General features: G+C 46.2%; 1 long non-coding RNA gene and 1 pseudogene across 8 annotated transcripts in view; both read left to right on the top strand.

Moving 5' to 3' along the window:
- Positions 1 to 10,464: 10,464 nt before the first annotated feature.
- On the top strand, positions 10,465 to 11,642 carry LOC109690283 (geranylgeranyl transferase type-2 subunit beta-like; annotated as a pseudogene).
- Positions 11,643 to 16,996: 5,354 nt separating this feature from the next.
- The window catches only part of LOC109690284 (uncharacterized), a 92,255-nt gene continuing 85,589 nt past the window's right edge, over positions 16,997 to 23,662 (top strand). For 5 of the 8 annotated variants that reach the window (XR_012442460.1, XR_012442458.1, XR_012442459.1 and 2 more), the window contains exon 1: positions 16,997 to 21,806. This is a non-coding gene — a long non-coding RNA (uncharacterized lncRNA). The remainder of the gene's footprint in view (positions 21,807 to 23,662) is intronic. The other 3 variants (XR_002212780.2, XR_012442461.1, XR_012442457.1) reach the window with 3 other exon arrangements.

Below are 23,662 nucleotides of genomic sequence, written 5' to 3'. Positions count from 1 at the left end.
TTTTTTTTTTATGGTATTGGGACTTGAACTCAGGGCCTTGCTAGGCAGGCATTCTATCACTTGAACCACTTCATCAGCTACCAGTCCCTCTTCTTGATCTTGCTACCACCTTACACGAAATACCAGGGCTGAGGAACTCATGAAATGATTCCGGGGGATGCAACATGCAAAATCCAAATGAGGGGACTCCAGCAGTAAAATCAACCTGATTTCTTTAACCAATAAATTTTAAGATATGGGGAGGAGGATAGAAGGGGTATCTATGGATTAAAGGAAATTTAAAAAATATTAACACACATATCCAGCATATTCTCATTCAAACAAGTAAAAAGGTTATGGGGTAATTGGAGAATTGTGAACACTAACTTGAATAACTTTGATAATGTTAAAGATTTATTCCTGACATTTGGAAATGATTGATGATGTATTGTGGTTATGCTTAAAATGGTTCTGGGGTTGAGAGTGTAGCTCAGTGGTAAACGTGTGTGTTTAGAAAGTATAGGCCCTAAGTTTGATCCCCAGCACCACAAAAAAGGGAGTGGGGGTTCCTGATCTTTTAGAAATACATACTGAGCTGTGCACCAGAAGTTCACGCCTATAATCCTAGCTACTTTGGAGGTAGAGATCAGGAGGGTCACAATTCAAAGTCAGCCTTTGACTGACGTTGAGATAGTTCAAGAGACCCTATCTCAAAATTACCCAACCCAAAACAATGCTGGCCGTGTGGCTCAAGTTGTAGAGAGCCTGCATAGTAAGTGTGAGGCCCTGAGTTTAAACCCCAGTACTACCAAAAGAAGAAAAAGAAATACGTACTGAAATGTTTACAAGTGAAATGGTATGATGTCTGGGATTTGATTAAAGATCATGAGAAGGATATAAAAGGAATGAAATTGGTAAGGAGTTGATTAATTACTGAATTGGATGATAGGTACTTAGTTCATTACACTCTTCTCTCTACTATTTAAATACTTGAGAGCCAGGCACCAGTGGCTCATGCCTGTAATCCTAGCTATTCAGGAGACAGAGATCAGGAGGATCGCAGTTCAAAACCAGCCCAGGCAAATAACTCGAGAGACCCTATATGGAAAAAACTAATCACACAAAAGGGCTGGTGGAGTGGCTCAAGGAGTTCAAACCCCCATATCACAAATAAATAAATAAATACCTTAAATTTTAGTATATTTATACCACTTCACACTCAATTGCCAAAATTTTAAAAATCTGACAAAATTAAATTTTGGGAAAGATGGGGTAAGTGTAGCTCTCGCAGCTTCTGGGAATATAAATAACTACAACTTTTAAGAGTTGTTTGTGTACATTCTGTGACCCAAAAACGCCACATCTGGATTTTGTTAAGTAAAAATTACAGGAGGCTACTCTTTTGAACTAGGTTTTTGCCCTGGATCCCAACAAATCATACTAAAATGAACACAGAGTCACCCATGCTTAAGCTCTGTCCCACCAAACTAAAACTAAGCCATCTATTAACCTTTCCAGAAATGAGGACTATGTGGCAAATAGCTAAGTTTCCCTGACAGGCCAGTTTTGATTGGCATAATGACGTTCCCTCTGCTTTAATCCTTACCCAAATAAGAAACATTAGGTAACCTGCTTATTAACCAATCTCTTCCTGTCTCCAGCTTATAAGAGAAGATACTGGGGTTTGGACTTAGGGTCTACACCTTGAGCCACTCCACCAGCACTTTTTTGTGATTTTTTTTTTTTTTGAGGTAGGGTCTCAAGAACTATTTGCCCAGGTTGGCCTTGAACCACAGTGTTCCTGATCTTTGCCTCCTGAGTAGCTAAGATTATAGGCCTGAGCCACCGGTGCCCAGCACATTTTTTTGTCTTTATTTTTTATTTTTTAGCCCTTTTCTGTCTATAAAACCAACCTCCCCTGCTCTGCTCATTGGAACCTTTCCTCTGTTATATGGAATGGAGTGTTGGCCAACTCTAGAATAGAAAATCAAACTGGTCAGATGTTATATTTGTTGTATGCTGGGAGTTCCTTGGGGCAGGGGCTGAGTGTGGTCAATTGAAAAATACCTGTCAGGGCTGGCAGAGTGGCTCAAGTGGTAGAGTGTCTGCCTAGCAAGGGTGAGGCCCTGAATTCAAATCCCAGTTCCACCAAAAACAAAAACAAAAATCCTGTCAAGAGACAGGGCACTATTTCAGCACCCAGGAGGCCAGCCTGAGCTATATAGTAAGACTCTGTCTCCTAAAAAAAAGCTGGGGATGGAGGTGGGGAGGCTGGCAGCATTGGTTTCAGTGGTAGAGTGCCTGCCTAGCTAGTGTGAGGCCCTGAGTTCAAACTCAAATACCACCAAAAGAAAAAAAAAATCTGTTAAATGAATAAACTGCTTAGCTATACAGAGTTTAGATAGCCACTGCACACCATAACAGCCTGAACTTTTCCTTGTCAGTGCTTATCATACTTGGAATTAAATAATTGTCCATGCAATTATTATTTGTTTAACATGTGCCTCCCTGACAAGACTGTCAGCTTCCTGAAGGCAGGGACTGTCCGTAGTGTTGTTTGCTGTTGTATCCCCCCTGCTTAGGTACTTGGCATATACAGCAAGCACTCAAAAAAAAAAATTTGTTAAATGAATAAATACTCACAGATAGCAAATGCGTGAAGATAACAGTTATTGGCTAACTTACCTTCCCATCTTAAAGGCTTGGCAGAGGACACTGGCATAAAACTCTTTATTTCAAGATGCCACCAGTGTTATGGGAAAGTGAGGATGGTTCTGGACTTCACCAAAGCATTTCCTGGGGCCAACAGAGCCAGCCTGCAGGCAAGAGAGAGGGAACCATCCAAACCACTAGGCACAGATCAAACTGACCAAGGCCAGAGTCCCTCAGTCCAGAGGGATGTGTTTGCTTGTACATAGTGAGCCCAGAGGTCCAAGCAGTGTCACTAGGATATCTCCTCCCTCTCTCCATCACTCCACATTGCTGCCTTCTGTATAGGCGCCTGTCTCAAAAAGCTCAGGCCCCCAGTGGTGGCTTACATCTTCAGCTTCTCTTCCCCCAAACACAGACCACACCCATACAATTGGGTCTCACTGAATGCAATGAAGTCACATGACCACTCCTGAGCCAATCACTGTGACCAGGAGATTCCAGGATCTGATGGCTTAGGTCTCTCTGTGGGCAAGAGGCAGCACTACACAGGGCAGGTGAGCTTCCAAGCAAGGTGGTTGCAGCTGCCAGAAGAAAGGAGAATGTGGCTGGGTCAGCAAATACTCATTGCAGATCACAAGCCCGAGTCAGCTGACAAGGACAGTGTCACAAAGAGACCAAGCAAACATCAGTTCTGCCAAAATGATGAGACCTAACAGTACACAGAGGGCAATGGGGCTTTCTCAGTTTTCTGCCAAACCAACTGTTTTTAGGGCCCCGGATGAGGCTAGTGAAGCCCTTACCTCAGGCACTAAGTGGAGAGGTGTGAAACAGCTGAGTAATCTAGATAAATAGTGGTATTTTCATAGAATTTTTTAAAAATCAAAATTAATACAAAAAAATCCAGGATGACTAAATACCAAAAGTTTAAATTTTAAATAAAAGCAGGATTGAATAATAGTGCTGGACAAAACTATATTGGAGCTTGGAGCAAAAGGATTTTTACTATAAATTTTGATTTTTAAAATATTGCATTAAAATAATATCTATCTTGATTATTGAATTTCCTAGTACCTTCCGGAATGTTGTGCTCAGGCAAGCACTTCATTCCCCTCACCCTAGTCTAGGCCTGCCATCTTCTATGGGGTTTGCTGGAGGTAGAGAGGATGAGCCACCCAGAAATGAATGGTTGCATGCAATACTGGTGTCTTGAGTGGGAAGGGCTGGCTGGGCACTAAAGGCCTGGCCTTAGTTTTTGTCTGCCATCAGTGTGTTGCTGTTACTGTCACCCTAAGGAAACCTGTTTTCCTCTCCAGACCTTGCCTTCCCCACTTGCATGTGAGGGACAGGACACAATCACTGGTTTTTAAGCAATAGAACTCAATTTCCCAATGTAGAAAACAGACTTGAAATGGTGCTGTTGAAGGGGGCGTGTGCTGAGGTAGACCCACTTGTAACATTGTCCCTGCACCAACTTGGCAGTTCCACCAAGTGTTCCATAAGCCGGAAGCAATTCCAGGAACATAGTATGAACACCACTGAATGCAAGGGAATCTAAGATCCCTAAACAACCCCCCTCCGTTTTTGAACTCAGAGTCTTGAGCTTGCTTAACATGTGAGCCACACCCCCCAATCCTTTTGGCTGTAGTTATTTTTTTTCTCTTGCTTTTTTGCTGGGGCTGGCCTTAGACCTTGATCCTCCTACTTATGCCTTCCTGTAGCAGAAATTTAAAATGTATACCTTAGCCAGGAGCTGGTGGCCATACCTATAATCCTAGCTACTCAGGAGGCAGAGAGTTGGAAGATGAAAGCTTGAGGCCAGCCCAGGCAAAAAAGTTAGTAAGTCTCCATCTCAACAAAGAAGCTGGATATGGTAAGACATGTTTTTATTTTATTTTATTTTTTTGGCATCACTGGCGCCTCATGCTTACCAGGCAGATGCTTTTACCACTTAAGTCATTCCACCAGCCCTTTTTGATGAAGGGTTTTTTCAAGATAGGGTCGCAAGAACTTTTTGCCCAGGGTGGCTTCAAACCTCGATCCTCCTGATCTCTGCCTTCTGAGTAGCTAGGATTTCAGGTATGAGCCACTAGCCCCCAGCTAAGGTACACAGGGGGTTTTTGTTTGTTTTTTGCTGCAGTACTGGGGTTTGAACTCAGGGCCTACACCTTGAGCCACTCCACCAGCCCTTTTTCTGTCTCAGGTAGTGCACATCTCAGCTCTTGTCCAAATGATTTCTTTTTTTTCTTTTTCTTGGTGGCACTAGGGTTTGAACTCAGGACCTCATGCTTGCTAGGCAGGTGCTCTACCAACTTGAGCCACTCCACCAGCCTTCAACTCCTGTCTAGCCTTCATTTAGGTCAGTGTTGCTCACATGGCTGGTAGCCCCTGTTTGAGGGACACTACAGATGCTTTATTTAAGATGCAAGCTCCATGGCCTTGCCATGGAGAGGCCTTGTAGAACCTGAATCACCAGTACTGGAGCCCAGGAATCAGCTTTTGAACAAGCCACTGCTTCCCTGCCAGGTTATTGGCATCCATTGAGGTGTTTGAATCCTCTCCAATGAAGTTGTTCTTGGAGACCCTCAGGAGGTATTTTATTCTGGAGCTTTCATTGCAACAGCCCTTCAGAATGTCTAGGATAGGGCTGGTGGAGTGGCTCAAGTGGTAGAGTACCTGCCTAGCAGGCATGAGACCCTAAATTCAAACCCTAGTACCACAAAAAGAAAAAGGTCAACCAGAATGTCTAGGATGAGGGGGAACACATAGGAACAGTCAGATAAGTCCACGTAAATGAGTCAAGGTCTGCCAAGCAGAAACAGACCACACTGGTATCTCCAGGGGCCTTTTGCCAGACAGCACATCCTGGTGGCCCCTCTACCATCCCACATCGGTCTCCAGAAGAAATCATCTGTGAAGTTCTTTCTTCTTCTGGAGAGGCGCTGGCAGCCTCAGGAATTATTTATTGAATTCTCAGGTTTCTTATTAGTATACTAATGGGTTCCTGGGAGCTTGAAGCACACATGTCAAGGGGGTTCATTTTAGACTTTGGAAATGTAGCAGGTTTTTGTCAACTGTAAGGGAAAGAGCCATTCGTTCATTTGTTCATTCATTCATCATTTTATTTGCTAGATTTAGCTTAAAAGATTCATTGGTGAATAAGATACTTATATTTCCTCTGCTTTTCCTCCCATCCATATATATATATTCATTTATTTATTTTGGTGGTACTGGGGTTTAAATTAATAGCCTCACATTTGCTAGTCAATCACCCTACCACTTAAGCCACACCTCCAGCCCTGCTATGGTTATATAATTCACATTTCATCTATTTAAAATATAAACTCAATTGTTTTTTAGTGTATCAATAGAGTTGTGCAACCATCACCACAATCAAATTTATTATTATTATTATTATTTTGGCTCTACTGGGGTTTGAACTAAGGGCTTCATGCTTGCTAGTTAGGCACTCTGACACTTGAACCAATCCACCATCCCTGATTCCTCTGCTTCTAAGGGCTCCTAGTCCATCAGACATAGGTGCTCACACTGGCACCCCATAATTGCCTATGCTAATGGGACAGTAGAAGATAGGAACAAGACAATGCAGTTTAATGATTAGAATCATATGCTCTGCCATTGTTAACTGAGTAATGCAGGGGAAGTTCCTTCACCTTTGTGTGTGTCAGTTTTTTTCATGCATAAAATGGGACCAATATTATCCTTTTTCTGGTGGGACTGGGGTTTGAACTCAGGAGTTCATGCTTGCAGAGCAGGTGCTCTACCTCTTGAGTCATACCTCCAGTCCATTTTGCTCTGGTTATTTTTGGAGATGGGGGGATCCTCACTAATTATTGCCTGGACTGGCCTCTAACTGCAGTCTCAATATTTTCTTTATCTTGTAGGACTGCTGTGAGGATTACATGAGGCAATACATAATAGGGACTTAACACCAAGTCTGACACACAGTAGTAAGTGCTTGAAAAAGCTTGCTATTATTGTTTTTTATTTAGAGATTCCTAAGGGTGAGTTCACTGATGAACCATGCATTATAGAAATAGTACTGTCTTCATTCTTTCAGCAAGTGTTTAAATAATGGATGAAACAATTGAATCTTCATTAGGTACTTGCCACTGTGAGAGAATTATGTTGATTCAAACCTGGATCCTACCCCCAGGGTCTCATACTGAGAGTCCATGCATGGATGGAACATGGACCAGTATTTACTTCATATTATTATATATAAAATTTGTGGAACTGGGGCATAGCTCAAGTGGTGGAGCATTTACCTCGCAAGCAAGAGTCCCTGACTTCAATTCCCAGTATCACACGTACAAAAAAACATGTGGCCAAACCGTTGTTAAGTTTATTAAAGGTATTCTAACACTCAGCCCTAACCACTTCAGCATGCATTCCCCAAAATAAGGAACTTCTTCACCACTGAAGTGCACTGGCCACACCTCACAAATGAGCTGTGACCCACCATTCCAGGTACCCCAGGTCTAAGTAGAAGGATCCGTCCTGGCTGCCTGGGATAAAAACTCAAGACCCTACCTCAAAAACAACCAGAGCAAGGGCTGGTGGAGTGGCTCAAGTAGTAGAGCACCTGGCTTGCAAGCATGAGGCTCTGAGTTCGAACTTGAGCACTGCCCAAAAAAAGCAAAAAAATAAAGCAGAAAGGGTTGAAGGGTATAGTTCAAATGGTAGAGTGCTTATCTAGTAAGTGTAAGACCTAGTCAAACTCCAATAAAGAAAAAGGAAAAGAAGAGAAAATACTCCTTATGTCATCTAACATCAAATCCATAGTCGATCTAGTCCTGTTGTCTGAAAACATGCATGTGTGTGTGTGCACACACACCCATATAAAGATATAATCAAGAATCACATATTTATTTTTATAAATATGTCTTTTTTTCTCTCTTTTTTGTGTTTTGGTGGTGCTGGGGACTGAACCCAGGGCCTTACCCATGCTAGGCGAGCGCTCTACTGGCCAGCTATATCCCCAGTTCCCTTGGGTCTCTTTAAGTTAAAGCCTCTTCCTCTTTGCTTTTCACAACACTGATTTGTTTGTTTGGTTTTTGTTCGCATTACTGGGGGTTGAACTAAGGGCCTTGACCTTGCCTAGCTAGGGAAGCACTCTACCACTTGAGCCACACCCCTAGTTCTTTTGCTTCCAGTTTGTTTTTCAGATAGGGTTTCATGCTTTTGCCAGGGCTGGCCTGGGACTGCAATTCTTTTACCTCTGCCTCTCTGAGTAGCTGGGATTATAGGTGTGTACCATCATGCCTGGCCCTTGTTTAGTGTTTTTGAGATGCATCTGCTATGTTGCCCAAGCTGGCCTGGTCCTCTGGGTTCAAGGGATCCTCCCACCTCAGCCTTCTGAGTAACTGCACCTGGCTTTCAACACTGACTTTTAAAAGATCATGGTAGCTGTCTTATAAACTGCCCCATCTTCTGGATTTGTCTGACAGCTTCTCTGTGTGTTGTTTAAGGTGGGCCTCTATTCCTTGAGTTTCCTATAAATTGGAATTAGTGCTAAAGGCCTAATAAGATCCAGGCACATTTTTGGCAGGAGAGGAAAATAGGTGGAGCTGGGTAGTCTGCTGCACACCAGCAGGGGCCACTTGATGCTGGCTATCCCACCATCCACCATCCATGATGCTTGTGGGCCCTGGTTAAGGTAACTATGGGCAGAGGGAGGAGGAGGGACAGAAGTCTTTACATACAATGAACAGAGTGTGGAGAGGGCTCTTAGTGGGTGTGAGTGCCTGCTGGGTGGAGAAAGGCTGACATGGAGGCACAATACGAGATAGAGAATGACAGCCAAATGTGGGCTGTGAATTATTACAGCAAGCACTTAGGGTGAGTTTACTGTATTCCGGGAACTATGCTAAGTGACTCATTTAATGCAAGCAGTCCTGTGGAATGCTCCTGCCCCCATTTTGAGAATATGAAAATCAAGGTTTACTGATAGGTGGAAATTGGGCTAAAGTCATAGAGCTAGGACCTGGCTGACTCAGGATCTGAACACCGTCCCCTGATTCCTGAGCCTGGTGTTAAGGTGAGAGGAGTCAGGGAAGCCAGGAATGGTGGGTGGAGGCAGGTGGAAGGCAGGTGGAGACAGGCCTTTGGGCTATCATAAGGAGTGTGGGTGTTACTCCAGTGAAGGTTTTCTGCTAGGGGCAGGTATGACTGTGCCCAGGACACACCCACTGCTGGGTGGATGATGCATGGAGTGCTGCATAGGTGAGCTTTAGGTGGTGGGTGAGCTGGCCCCAAAAATAGCAATAATGGAGGAATTCAAGAGCCTGTGCTTGCTAAGGCACTGGGAAGTCCAGACTGGGTGTGAGGAAGTAAAATGACCACCTGTAATCTCTGAGGCTCAGAGAGGGGAGGCAACTGACCCAAGGTTACATAGCCAGCTGGTGGCAGAGGCAGGACTACAACTTTGGTGGTGCCTGTGGGTTCTAAATCCACTATGCTTTCTTGATGGTGTTTATTTCAGAATCGAAAAGGAAGAAATCCTCTGGTCACAATCACTGAGGACTGACTGCTGGAGTGCCAAATACTCTGGCAAATCCATTGTTCTTTACTTCTATCTTTCCCACTTTGGGAGTCCTCTCTGAAGACACGATGGGAACTCAGGTGCCCACCCACTCCAGCCCTGTTGTCACACAGCCCCACAGCATCATCCAGGGCACAGCCTGTGCTCCTCCATGCATGCAACAGGCCATTAGTCAAGCGTGGGTCTTGTTGTACCTGGGAGTCACCCCTGCCTGCAGGCTCCTGTTGTTCAACCTTCAGTGAAGACAGGGAGGTGTGAGCCTGCTCTGGAGCCAGGATGCCTAAGTTCAAAACTCTATCCTGTGCTCAGGTCACTATGCAATCTTGAACTGGTTACTTCTCTCTCTTCTTCTCTTTCTTTATTGTTTAATTGGTACAAATAACAGTGAACTGTACAGTTGGGTGTGAGGATTAGCCAACATAAACAGTATTCAGGGGTTGTGAGGGGCTTGCTGCAAGATAATGGCCAATTATTATTCTTAGCCTGGAGTTTACCTATAAATTCAACAAACCTTCCAGATTCCAAGTAAAGCCTGCCTTGCTCAGGAAGTCCACCCAGATTAACTGCTCTCAATTTAAAGCCTTCCTTGATTCCAAAATTTAAAGCACAACTGGCCCATAACCATCCGTAACTGGCTGGGGCAGGAAGGTGTGCACTCCTTCCCACACCACTCCACTCACTCAGGGCCCAGGACTGCTAAGCTAGCTTCTGGCTTTTCTGGTAAATCACATTATTTTGGGGGTCTCAGTTTCTTCTGTACAATGGAGGTAATAATCCCTGTTTTACCTGTTTTTACAATGTGACAAAAGCCAGGCTTCCAATTACACTTTGCAAAGGGAAGGAAGCAAGCAAAAAATGTCTTCTTCAAAGAATGTTTAATAACCTGGGAAAATGATATTAATATCCCCCCAACCCCCCTTTTTGTGGTACTGTGGCTTGAACCCAGGGTTTACACCTTGGGCCACTGTGTGAGATGGGTTTTTAGAGAGAGGGTCTTGCAAACTATTTGCCAGGGGCTGGCTTCCAACTATCATCCTCCTGATCTCTGCCTCCTGAGTAGCTGGGATTACAGGCATGAGCCACTGACACCCAGCTTATTTCTCCTTTTCTGAATTTAATTTTTATGTAAAAATGTTACAAAAGCAATACATTACATTCTCATGGAAAGAGATTCACAGCCTGTTAAGTGGAAAAGGAAAATCAATTATATATGAACTAGGACCCCAGACTTTGTTTTTAAAAAATATGCCTCTCTTTTAGCTCTCAGATATGGCACACCACAGAAGGCTGCTGCTGTCAGGTCAGATATACCTGACGCCCTGTTACTGGAGAAACATATGGATTATATTGTGTCCTGTGGCTCAAAGATAGATGATTATGAATACTGTATGTCTGAGTATTTGAGAATGAGTGGCAGCTACTGGGGCCTCCAATAACAGATCTTATGAGACAGCTCGATGGCATGACTAGGGAAGAAATACTGACACTGGTTAAGTCATACCAACACAAGAGTGGTGGAAAGGGCCAGCCCTGGCCATAAGCCTCATTTTCTGTGCACTCTTGGTGCTGTCCACATTCTTGCTCTGTATGATAGTGTTAATGTTATCAATGCAAATAAAGTGGAATGCGTTCAAAGTCACAGCAAGAAGATGGCTCTTTTGCTGGAGGTGTTTGGGATCCCACTAGGCAGCTAGTCTACCTGGAATTAATGGTCTGCTGAAGTTGCTGCCCTGTGGGAGTTACCTGCACACACAGGCGCATTGGAGCCAGAGCAGCAACCTAAAAGATAAGGCTTAACATAGTGCAGGCCAGAGAAAAGCTGCTTCACAGGATGTGGAAATTCACTTTTGTAAAATAGGGAGAAATTGATGCATGATTCTTCTTTTGTGAGGCAGCAACTTTGGCTCTATTGGGGAAGCTCGATACATTTAGTATGGAAAAGGCAACGGAACTGATTTGGTCCTGTATGGACTCTGATGGCGGATGTGGTTGCAGAAGGTTCTGAGTCTCACGTTGGGCAGATCTAGCATTGCACAGGGCTATTGCTAATCAGCTGCATAGGCAAATTCTGATTTACTTGTTTGGTGGCTTTGTAAATGATCGGTGTCCTCAGGCAGCCTCAATGAAAGGCCAGAGAAGCTACCAAATGTACGCTATGCACGGTGGGTATTGACTTCCCTAAAGACAAATGGAAGGCTTCACTGGATTGATAGAAAAACTGTGTAGCTCCATGTTCACCTGTCAAGATGAAGAGACCAGAGGGCGTTCAGAGTGGCCATGCAGTATGGTGGATCCTTTACATACATTGCATGGTATTGCTGTATTGTCGCTTTGGGAGGACAGAATAGACCTGCTAGTCCTGTCTTTTGCACACCTGAAGAAGTGCTTGGGAGGGTGAGTGTTCAGCCTGAATAGTGAGTGAGACACATTGGTGGGAGACACTTAGCATAGTTGCACAGTCTCAACGTTTCTGTGTTTGAAGTGCTTATCAGACCTAAAAGTGACTGTTAATACTTTGTATATATTGTTAAATTAATTTAAATAAATCATATAGTTACACACACTGTAAAATGAACACCTATATTGTATTTTCAAAAATAAGTAAAATAAAAAAGATTAAATAGCCTTTTACTTTTATAAACAGATGAAAACTACATTTATGTATTTTGGCAGTACTGGGGTTTGAACTCAGGGTCTCACGCTTACTAGGCAGGTGCTGTACCACTTGAGCCACTCTACCAGCAACTACAACTTTTAAAGAAAAATGAAAGAATGTGTTTGAAAACATCTAAATAAAAGCAAGTTAGATGTCACCTATGTGTCAGAAATCTTTAAGATTTAAATTCTAACTTTTGAGTCACAATGGAATCTCCTGTTCAACTAATATATGCTAATAAAAATTAAATAAAATAAAATTCTGCCTTTTGGAAGTACCATCGACCTTTCCCCAGTCCCATCCAGCCTCTAAGTAAGACTCCAGCACCAGCCCCAGACCAGCAGCAGGGCCTCCCTGCTGCTCTCTGCAACCTTGGTTTCCACCATCTCTCAAAGTCCTCCTGTGGAAGTCAGGCTTGGCTCTGCCAAGGGAGCTGTGGGCAGCACTCTGAGGGGCTATAGGAGACCCTTGAAATCGCTGAAATTACCTGGTTTCTTAACTAGCTGACCAGGCCTGTTACTCATCAGGCCTGGTCAAATCCACAGTGACATTCGTGCCCCCTAAGACTCCCCAGTGAGTCCTCATCTTCCCCAGGGTGGAGTGTGGTACTGCCAGCCTCTAGTCTGGCACTAAAGAGTCTGAGGGCTTTGAACCACCTTAGCCCACTCCCCTGGGCTAACCCAATGGTCTGCCTCTAGCTCCAAAGCCAGGTTCAAAAGTTGGGTGTGATGCAATGGGGCTGGTTGGGGACGATGGTAAACTGGAGCAAGCCAGACTTTCTCCTCAGGGCTGGTCAACTACTGCCTGGTGGGAGCTTCCAGTGTTTCAGGAGAATCAGAAAACCTGGTGGCTCTTTATGTGAACTCTGATTTACAAATGCATGCCAGCAGCCATGTCACAGAATGTCTGGGCTAGGCTCTGATCACAATTTGTGACTTGTCCTAGGAACACACTGGGCTTTGCTCCCTCAGCACTTCTGCTTCTGCTGCTGTCACTGCCGAGAACAGCCATGGCTCACCCCCTCTTCCGTCAGGCCCAGCCAAGGCACCACTTCTTCCCTGAGCGTCCCTACCTGACCTCAGCTGAAGGCGACAGCTCCCTCCTCGGAGCTTCAGCCTGTGCCATGCCAGGCTGTTTCAGTGCAAGTTCCAACTCTCCTGTGGACATGAGCTTCTGAGCTAGTCAACAAATGTGTATGGGCACCTGCTGTGCTGTAGGCATCACGCCAGACACGAGAGGTACAGCCAAGAATGAGAAGCATATATAAAATAGAAGTCCAGTGCAGGGGACAGTTTTAAAAATAATTCCTGTGATGGTTATAATTTTTTTTTGGCAGAATTGGGGTTTGAACTCAGGGCCTTGCACTTGTTAAGTAAGTGCTCTACCACCTGAGCCATGCCCCCAGCCCATTTTGCTTTGGTTCCTGGCCAGCCTGGACCAAGATTCTCCTATTTACACTTCCCTAGCTGGGATAAGGGGCATGCACCGTCATACACAGTTTTTATTGGTTGAGATGGAGGTCTGATGAACTTTTTGTCTGGAGTCTCAAACTGAGATCTCTGCCTCCTGAATACCTAGGATTCTAGGCTCAAGCCACCACGCCCAGACACTTTTGAGTTTATTTTTCAGGTAGGGTCTTGCTTTTTGCCCAGACATTGGCCTAGCCTCAGACATTGATCCTCCTATCTCCACCTCCTGAGTAGCTGGAGTGGTGTGTACCACTATGACTTCTCCTGTGATGGTTAATTTTGATTGTCATCTAGATTGGATTGAGAAATGCCTAAAAGTTTAGTAAAGCATAAGGGCCAGGAGTGGTGCTATAGTGCTGAAATCCCAGCTATTTAGGAGGCAGAGGATTATGGTTCAAGGCTGGGGCAAAAAATTAGGGAGACCCCTATCTCTACAAATAAGCTGGGCAAGGTGACATATGCCTGTGATCCCAGCTAAAAACAAGAGACCCTAACCGAAAAATAACTAAAGCAAAAGGGCTGGGGGTAGGGCTCAAGTGATAGAGCACCTGCCTGGCAACCATGAAGCCGGAGTTCAAGCTCCAGTACCACCAGAAGAAAAAGATTAATAAAGCACACCTCTGGGCGTGTCTGTGAGCGTGTTTCCACACACAATTAGCTATGAACCTTTTATTTTTTTCATGAACGGTTTAATCCATTGATGGATTCAAAGTCTGCAGAGACTCTTGAGAGGCAATGGAAACTAGTGGGTGGGGCTGGAGGAAGCAGGTCCCTGGGGGGTTTTGTCCTGGCCCCTTCTTGTCCTCACCCTGCTTCCTTTCTGCCATGAGGTGAGTAGTCTTCTCCTCTGTAGGTCCCTGCTGCCATGTTCTGTCCCACCATGGGTCCAGAAACCAAGGAACTGGCCTTGATGGTGGAACCTCTAAAACGTGGAGTTTAAAGAAATCCTTCCTCCCTAAAGTTATTTATGTCAGGTATTTGGTCACAGTGGTGAAAAAAAGTAACTAACACAATTCCCAACACTTACTCCTAATTGTGATGAGTTCTGTGTTGTTAAAAAAGTTTATCAAAGGGCCTTAATCCAGGTAAGAGGGTTAAGCAGGCCGTGAGATAACTTTGAGAAGCAGTAGCATGAGGCTTGCCATGTACAGTTGTACAGTCTGTATACTGCACAAAGGTAACCAGCTGAGAGGATAGGAAAGAGCCAAAATCCGGTTCCTGCTCACTTGCCCAAGCTGTACCCTCTTCTAATTCTTACAAAGGTGTTGTATAGACTAGCAGGACAGTGTTTAGTCCCCCACCCCTCCCCACACACACACCAAAGCTGCACTAAAGGAATTTGGGATGGAAGTGAAAACAGCAACCATGTGCATGCAGGCTACAGGTGTTCCCGGCTCCCTCCCTCCTATCAGAATGAGCTCCCCAAGTCCCTCAAGACTTCTGGGATCAGGGAAGGAAGTGACACAGGGCAAGAAGGGGTTGGTCCTCTGGAGCCTGAGTACTAGCATGTTCAAGGCCTCTGAAGGAAGTGCCTGTCAGAGAAGGGGCAGCCAGAGTGGCTAAAGTGTGGACAGAGATGGGATGGGACAGCATTAGGGGTGGATTGGACGGTGACCATACCACATCAGGGGTTCAACTCTTTATATCCCCCTCCCTAAGCACTACCTCAGTGTGACAATAATAAAGGAACACCTTTACTCTGTCTTTTTTAGTTCCCAGCTGGAATTCACACTTGTTCTTCCTTACCCTCCTAAGTGAAAAATCTCTGTTCCATCTGGGCAGACAACACTGAGGCACAGAGAGGTTAAGCAGTCTGCCCAAGGTCGGCTGGCTACTCAGGTAAGGATCTCACCAGCTCTGTGGGGTCTGAGCCCTTCTCTTGGCTGCCCCACAGCGAGGTTATCATGGACAAGCAGGCACCCTGGGAGTCCACAGCCTCCCCACTCAAGATGGAAGTGTGGCGACACGCAGGCACCTGGGTTTCACCCACCCCTACTGTCACAAGAATCACATACATGCTATGAGCTAGAAGCCTGAGACTACAGAGTAGCCCAAGCCAAGTGGCAATTGCTTTTGCAGCTGGTAGACAACAGCCTGGAATCTCACAGGCCAGGTTACCTGCAAACAGCCTATTATAACCAGTATGCCAGAACCGCCAGCTGATCCATCTATCCATTTGCCCCAGGCTTGTCTTTTATTGCTACTCCAAGGGAAAGGTTGAGAAACTAGCAGCAACTCCAAGAAGCAGCTGCTGTATGCTATGCTTCTGCTTGATTCCTCAGCCTGTAGGAATAAATCTGAACCTGTCTGGCCCTTCTGATTAATTACTGGTCCAAATCATCTTCCATTTGGGGGCCTCTCTGACCTCAGGATCCTTTGACCCCAAGATAATTCCCTGTCTTAGTGTGCATACTACAGTAAGCAGAAAGGCTTGGTGGAAAAGATCAGTGGGCTAGATACGTAGGAGGCAGAGTTTAGGAGGATCATGATTCAAGGCCAGTCCCAGCAGAAAGGTACTGAGACTCCCATCTCAGTAACAAACCAGGCAAGGTGGCCACTTGTGTAATTCCAACTGTGTGGAAGGCATAGAGGATCACGGTCAAGAGTCCAGCTGGAGCAAGAAAGCCTAAGCCCATATCTGAAAAATTAAACTAAAGCAGAAGGGATTAGAGGCCGTGGCTCAAGCGGTAAAGCCCACAAGGCCGTGAGTTCAAACCACAGTACCAGAAAAAAAAAAAAATCAGTGGGTGAGGAAAATCCGAGTTCCCTTCAGCTCTAAGGCTGTGGGACTTTGGAGAACGCTCTGCCCCCTCCTCTGCACCCCACCCTGGATCAGGGCCTGGCAGGAAACACAGAGCAGAGTGGCCTGGTGACACAGGGAGCAGTGGAGACCCGGCAAAGTCGACCATGCCTGGCCACCCACAGGCAGCCCATCAGAAATGGCTTCTGCCACCCTCCTTTTCCAGGGGTTGGCTTTGCTCCCTAGGGAACATACGATGCCCAAGTATCGGCAACCGGTCCAAACCTCGGAACGACCCAGGTGGGGCGTCAGACCACTCATCTGGGGCCACCAGCCGGCGACACCCAAGCGCCGCGGTAAACCTGAGGCTCCCTCCTAAGGGTCGCTCTGGTCCGGGAGGGGGATAGTCCCCGCCGGACTCCTGGGGAAGGGACTCGGGGTGCCCGCACGCCTGCTCGCGGGCACTGCGCTCAGCGCTGCCCGAGCTCGAGGCCGGGGGACCGAGGGGGTCGGGGTGACACAGGGGAAGCGGAGGGTGAGGGGAGACCAGGGAGACCGAGGGTGCTGGGAAGGTACCCGGAGAGCGGACGAGAGGATCGCAAGGGGAACTCGCGTGCGGGGCGGGGCGGAAGCAGCGCCCTCCCCCCACCCGCCCGGTCCTCCCAAGGGGCCCGAGGCCACGCCCACAGCCGGTCTGTGCGGTCGGTGGGCGGGGCCTTAGTGCGAGCGTAGTCGGCCCTGGGCAGTGCGGAGGTCGCCCGAGGGGACAGGGCAGCTTCCGGGGAGGGGGCCGAGTGCACTCCGCCGCTGGCCGCAGCATTTCCAGGATCCACGCGCGCGAATGAGGCGGGTCCCGGCGACTTACTGAGCAGTGTCTCCAGTGCAAAAGATGAGCGGGGCCGGGGGCGGGGGCGGGGGCGGGTGGGGGGAGGCGCGTGGGAGCGTGCCACTGCGCGTGCACGGGAACGGATGGGGTGCTCAATGCTTTTTTGCAGTACTGGGGATTGAAACGTGTTCTATCGTTGGAGCCATGCTCCCAGTCCTAATTTTTTTCATTTTCATTTTGTGTTTTTTATTTATTTATTTTTTTATTATTCATATGTGCATACAATGCTTGGGTCATTTCTCCCCCCTGCTCCCACCCCCTCCCTTACCACCCACTCCGCCCCCTCCCTCTTTCCCCCACCCCCTCGATACCCGGCAGAAAGTATTTTGCCCTTATCTCTAATTTTGTTGGAGAGAGAGTATAAGCAATAATAGGAAGGGACAAGGGTTTTTGCTAGTTGAGATAAGGATAGCTATACAGGGCATTGACTCACATTGATTTCCTGTACGTGTGTGTTACCTTCTAGGTTAATTCTTCTTGATCTAAGCTTTTCTGTAGTTCCTGGTCCCCTTTTCCTGTTGGCCTCAGTTGCTTTTAAGGTATCTGCTTTAGTTTCTCTGCCTTGAGGACAACAAATGCTATCTAATTTTTTAGGTGTCTTACCTATCCTCACCCCTCCCTTGTGTGCTCTTGTTTTTATCATGTGCTCAAAGTTCAATCCCCTTGTTGTGTTTGCCCTTGATCTAATGTCCACATATGAGGGAGAACATAAGATTTTTGGTCTTTTGGGCCAGGCCAACCTCACTCAGAATGATGTTCTCCAATTCCATCCATTTACCAGCGAATGATAATATTTCGTTCTCCTTCATGGCTGCATAAAATTCCATTGTGTATAGATACCATATTTTCTTGACCCATTTGTCAGTAGTGGGGCATCTTGGCTGTTTCCATAACTTGGCTATTGTGAATAGTGCCGCAATAAACATGGGTGTGCAGGTGCCTCGGGAGTAACCTGTGTCACAGTCTTTTGGGTATATCCCCAAGAGTGGTATTGCTGGATCAATGTTTAGCTTTTTAAGTAGCCTCCAAATTTTTTTCCTTGTTTTGTGTTTTGACACAGGGTCACTCTTTATAACCCAGGCTGGCTGCGAACTCCTGTTTCTCCTGATTATACCTCTCAAGTGCTGGGATTACAGGCGCCAAAATGTATTCTTGTATGTCTCTTTGTGTGTTTGGGAAAATATGAGTATTTGTGCATACCACTGTATAATGTATGTGTAATATGTATGCTTTTTATGTAAGCTCATTAATAGCTGTATATGAGTTTGTTTATGTATATGTGTCCATGTATATGTGCTGAGGTGTACCTCTGTGTACCTAAATGCTCACTGTGTATATAAGACTGGCCTTTCCTGAGTTGGTATTTGAATATGTGTATGTACATGAATTTGTGGATTTGGTATGTGACCGTGTATCCTTGGATACAGATTGTTTTGTGTGTCAGTGTTGTAAAGATGTGTATGTGGACCTGCATGTGTTTTTGTGAATGGTGTATGCACCTGCATGTGTGTTTGTGTGCAGGTGAATACATTTGGGATTCATCTGTGATCAGAACTGCAGTGTGTTTTGACCAGTGTATCTTGCATAAATGAGAATGATGTGTTTGGGAAGGCTGTGTATGTATCTTGACATATATGTAGCCACTGATTCACCTATGATTGGAGCCATTTGATTCTTCAGGATTGGGAGGTGGGGGACTGTGGAAGGAGGAAAAGCCCTGTGTGCTGCCCACTGAGCAGAGCCTCCAGAGCAGTGGCCTCCAGAGCAGTGGGAGGTGAGACGAGCACAGGCTGAGCCAGACCCAAGGAAGTCCTTGAATGCCAGAATGGGCATCAGACCTCCTCCACCTTCTCGACCTCTTGATCTGTGTCTTTCAGGGCTTACCTTGCCAGTGCTCTTTTTTTTGGCAGTATGGAGGTTTGAACTCAGGGCTTCATGCTTGCTAAACAGGCACTCTACCACTTGAGCCACTCCACCAGCCCATGTTAGTGCTCTTCTGCACAGCACAGGTCCTTGATAGTTAGGCAGTAGCAGCACTGATGGAACATGACTATGTATGTTCCTGCCTCTGAAAAGCGCTTCACAGGCTGGGCACAGTGGCTCACATCTGTAATCCCAGCTACTCAGGAGGTAAAGATCAGGAGAATTGAGTTTCCAGTCCAGCCCAGCTGAAAAGAAAAGTTACTGAAATCCCACTTCAACAAACAAGCTGATATGGTGGAACATGTTTGTAACACCAGCTATGCAGAAGGCGTAGGTAGAAGAATCACAGTCTAAGGCTGACCTGGGCAAAAAACCATGAGCCCTTGTCTGAAAAAAAGCTAAAGCAAGAAAGGATGGGGGGTGGGGGAGGACAGGCACCAGTGGCTTACACCTGTAATCTTAGCTACTCTGTAGGGAGAGATGAGGAGGATCGGAGTTTAAAGCCAGCCCCAAGCAAATAGTTTTCGTGAGACCCTATCTTGAAAATACTCAACGTAAAATGGCTGGTGGAGTGGCTCAAGCAGTAATGCATATGCTTAGCAAGAGTAAAGCCCTGAGTTCAAACCCCAGAACAACCAAAATAAAAAAGAGAAAAAAGAAAGTCTGGGGGCATGGTTCAGGTGGTAGAGTATCTACCTGGCAATCACACCCTGAATTTAAACCTCAGTACCTCCAAAAACAAAATAAAAAACAAACAAGCACTTCACAGGCCCTGGGTCAGCTCTAAGAAGCAGAGACTATTCCTAATTTTACCAAGGGGGAACAGAAGGTCGGTAAGGTTGTCTCTTACCAGACACTCCACAGCCTCCCAACCACTTACTGTTTTGGTGAGATAATTCAATGCTGAGGATGGCTGTCCTGTGCCCTGAAGGATATTTATTTAACAGCTTCCTAGCCTCTGCCCAGATACCAATAGCACCTCCGACCCCAGGTAGAAGAACCAAAATGCCGGTAGACATTTCCAGATTGTTATTTAGGGATTGAGAGCTACTGTGCTAAACTCTCCTGCCTCCCTGGAGAACCGTTTTCTCAGGGGCTGTACTGACTCCACCCTGCCTAGTGGCCTCAGCTATCCCTCTTTAACTGTGGTACAGTGCTTGCCTAGCAGTTGGGCTTTGGGGTCCCTCCTTAGGACTGCAAGACAAAATAAAAGCAAAAAACAGTGGTCCCCACATCCATACAAGTATCCCCTTGTCTTTTGCCACAGTCATCCTGAAGACTCAGCAGCTGAGCCACTTTACCCAGAATCTCAACTCTGAGTCTTAGCCACAGAAAACACAGGCTTGTCATTTTGCAGACACTTCTAGGGCTCGCACCCCTGTGATTCCCTGTGGTCATGGAGGAGGCATGCCCAAGCCTGCTGACCCTCTCTGGCCCAGCACTGTGGATGCTGCTATGAGTTTGCTTTCTTGGCTCAGCGAGAGCACTATGCAGTGCTGGGTCCAAAGAAGTACCATTTGATGTAGTATAGTTTATGTGATTTCATTTTTGCAAATCCAATGACCTGGCTTTCCCCTCTGACAGGATCAGCTTTTCATGAGCAGGTTCTGCATGGGGGCCAGAGCACGTTCTCAGGAAAGACAGGTTGGAGCTGTGAGTAGGGCTCTCGGAGAGTTCAAACCTGGGCGTAGGCCTGGGCAAACAGTCATGCTGCCATGGCTTGGCAGGGCAGGGCCTGGGGCGCAGAGGCAAGAGTGCAGTGGCTGTGCCACATGCAGGAAGTTAACATTTCCACTACAGACAAGCCACAAGCGACAGCGCTCAGGACTTCTCGTCACCACTGTCTGTGCCCCTCAGATAATGGCCCACTTTGTGTGTGTGTGTGTGTGCGTGTGTGTGTGTGTGTTGCTGGGGTTTAAACTCAGAACCTATACTTTGAGCCACTCCACCAACTCTTTTTTGTGATGGGTTTTTTCGAAATAAGGTCTCTCGAACTGTTTGCCGTGCTGGCTTCGAACCATGATCCTCTTGATCTCTGCCTCCTGAGTAGCTAGGATTATAGGCATGAGCCGCTGGCACCAGCTTGGGATGGTCCTCTTGACTATTCCTCTATGTCTCTCTCCCTTCCTCCGTCTCTCTCCCTTCTTCTCTTCCTCCTCCTCTGTCTCTCTGTCTCTCTGTCTCTCTGTCTCTCTGTCTCTCTCTCTCTCTCTCTCTCTCTTTCATGTTTGCAGGGCCTTTTGCTCTGGTCCGTGGAGACAAGTTCCCCTCTCCAGGCCACAGCTTTCCCATTCCTATGGTGGATACCAAGAGGTCTTATCTTGGGCTGGAATGGCTCAAGTGGTAGAATGTCTGCCTGGCAAGTGTGAGGCCCAGTGTTCAGTACCACCAAAAAACAAACAAAAAAAAGAGGCCCTATCTCACGGAATTAGGTGAGATTGTACATGTAACCCATGCCAACCATGGGATGAGTCCTTTTTTTTTTGTGGTACTGTGACTTGAACACAGGGGCTTATGCTTGCTAGGCAGACACTCTCTACTTGAGCCACTCCACCACCCCAGGATGAGTCCTTATTAAGTAGCAGCTACCACCATGGTCATTATTCTTGACTAACAATAAGTTGAGGTGGAGCAGTTACAATTGTCAGGCACTGTGCAAGCTCTGAACAGTTCTTTTCTCACTCAATCCCATAGTTGGAAAGAAGCAGCTCCAGTACAGTGGTGTTAAGTAACTTGCTCAGAGCAACAGAGCTAAGAAGCAGCAGCTCTGCATCGGAACCAAAGGATGCTCACTACATGACCTCATAACCTGCTCTTCTCCAGAAAAGTAGATTTCACCACAGGAAGGAGGGTGGTCCACAACTGGTGCATCCTGAGTGAATGTGAGAGGCCTAGAGGAGAGGCCTGGAGAAGACTGGGAAGGTGCTTGGCCTCAAGAGGTAAAATTCCTTCTTCTTCCTGTGACAGAACCACTTAGCAGAGTGGTCTTATGGTCTCTCAGGATTACTGCCAAGTTTTTCCAGTGTACAAAGTTTATGTTTACTCTAAACCAGGGTATATGTTGTCCCCAAGCTTTTTGTTTGAAGTGGACTGTAGGAAAGTGCAGAAAAGCATCGACTTGCTACAAGTCAAAGGGCAGATGGTAGGCCCATGGTAGAGTCAGGGCCAAAGGAGGGCAGTTTACCAGGAACTATGAGGATTTGGCCAGGTGGTTATGGAAGAGGGTCTGTGCAGAAGGGTTAGTTCACCCAACAAGGTGTCAGAGGGGCAAAAGGATCCATGTGATAATTGTTGCTTTTTTTTAAAGAGTTACTCAGCCATTACTTTTCCTTTTACTGTGATAATATGGTTGTATTACTTAACTACTGCTGTTTAGCAAATTACCTCAAAGCTTAGGCGTTTAAAACAACACATATTTAGCTTTGCCATTTCCTACATCCAGATTCGGGAATGATTCAGCCAGGCCCATTGGTTCAGAGTCCCTCACTCCTGTAATCCTAGCTACTCAGGAGGCAGAAATCAGGAGGATCGTAGCTCGAAGCCAGCCTGGGCAAATCATTTGTGAGAAACTATCTTGAAAAAAGCCCTTCACAAAAAAGAGGCTGGTGGAGTGGCTCAAGGTGTAGGCCCTGAGTTCAAATCCCAGTACCGTAAAAAAGATGTGAGCCAGGTCTGCAGTCATTTGGAGACTTGGCTGGTGCTGGAAGATCCACTTCCAATTCCAAGATGGCATACTCACGTGGCTGTTGACATCAGGCCCTGACTCTCTGGAGGACTTCTTGAATGTTCTCTCAACATGGAGGTGGGCTCTTTACCTCACCTTACTAGAATACACCATTTCCTGAGAATCCTGTTGGTCATACAGGTCAGTCCCATTCAGTGTGAGTGCCAGGAGGTGAAGGTCATGAGGCTGTGCTGGACACTATCACAGTACAGTGGTCATTATTGCTGTCTTGTTTACTGTATACTGAAGATTCTGCATTTCACATCAAATCCAGTATTCAAAACCTGCTGCAAGCACCCAAACATTGAGAGTCATTCATTTTTAACTGGATCTGTCTGTGGTGTTCCCCTGGGGACATGACGCAATCAGTGCTCTAGGATGGCTCCATCAGAAATAAAGTCCCACAGTCTGTGACACTGAAAGCTCATTCCCTGTGCCAGCAGGACCTGAATTTAAGAGCATGAATTTTGCCATCATACAGAACTGGCTCCCCTGTCGATGACTTGAGGACTGTGGTCAGTGGCCTTAGCCTTTCTGAGTTTCTGTTTATAAAATGGGTTGAAATCCACTTCACAGGGTTGTGGGAAAGATGAAATACAGGATAGCAGAGCTCTGGTAACTAGAGTCAGGAGCTCAGCCAGTCTCGGTCCACAGTTCTATTATTAGTAAGGTAACAATACAACAATAGCTCACATTTATTTTGAGCTCCTCTTAAGAAGCTAAAAAGTTTAGAGCAGGGCTGGCAGAGTGGCTCAAGTGGTAGAGCGCCACCCTAGCAAGTGTGAGACCCTGAGTTCAAACCCCAGTATGCCAAAAAAAAAAGTTCACAGCAGCTTAGAACACTGCCCAAGACCCACAGCTAGGAGACTGGGACTCAACTCCAGGTCTATGTGTCTCCAAAGCTACACAGTGTAGATAAGTTGCTCCTTTCACTTATTCACTGCACTAGTCCATAATGATCCACATATTGCATTGTTCTACCTTCTTCCTGCCTGCTCCCACTCTTTTTTGGTGCTTAGCAGGATGTGGACATACCATAATTGGTTAACTATTTTTCCTAAGTAATAGGAG

Source organism: Castor canadensis, chromosome 16 (genome assembly GCF_047511655.1).
Source record: "Castor canadensis chromosome 16, mCasCan1.hap1v2, whole genome shotgun sequence".
NCBI lineage: Eukaryota > Metazoa > Chordata > Mammalia > Rodentia > Castoridae > Castor > Castor canadensis.
Note: the sequence above shows the minus strand (reverse complement) of the source record. Positions and strands in the feature narration are given on the sequence as shown.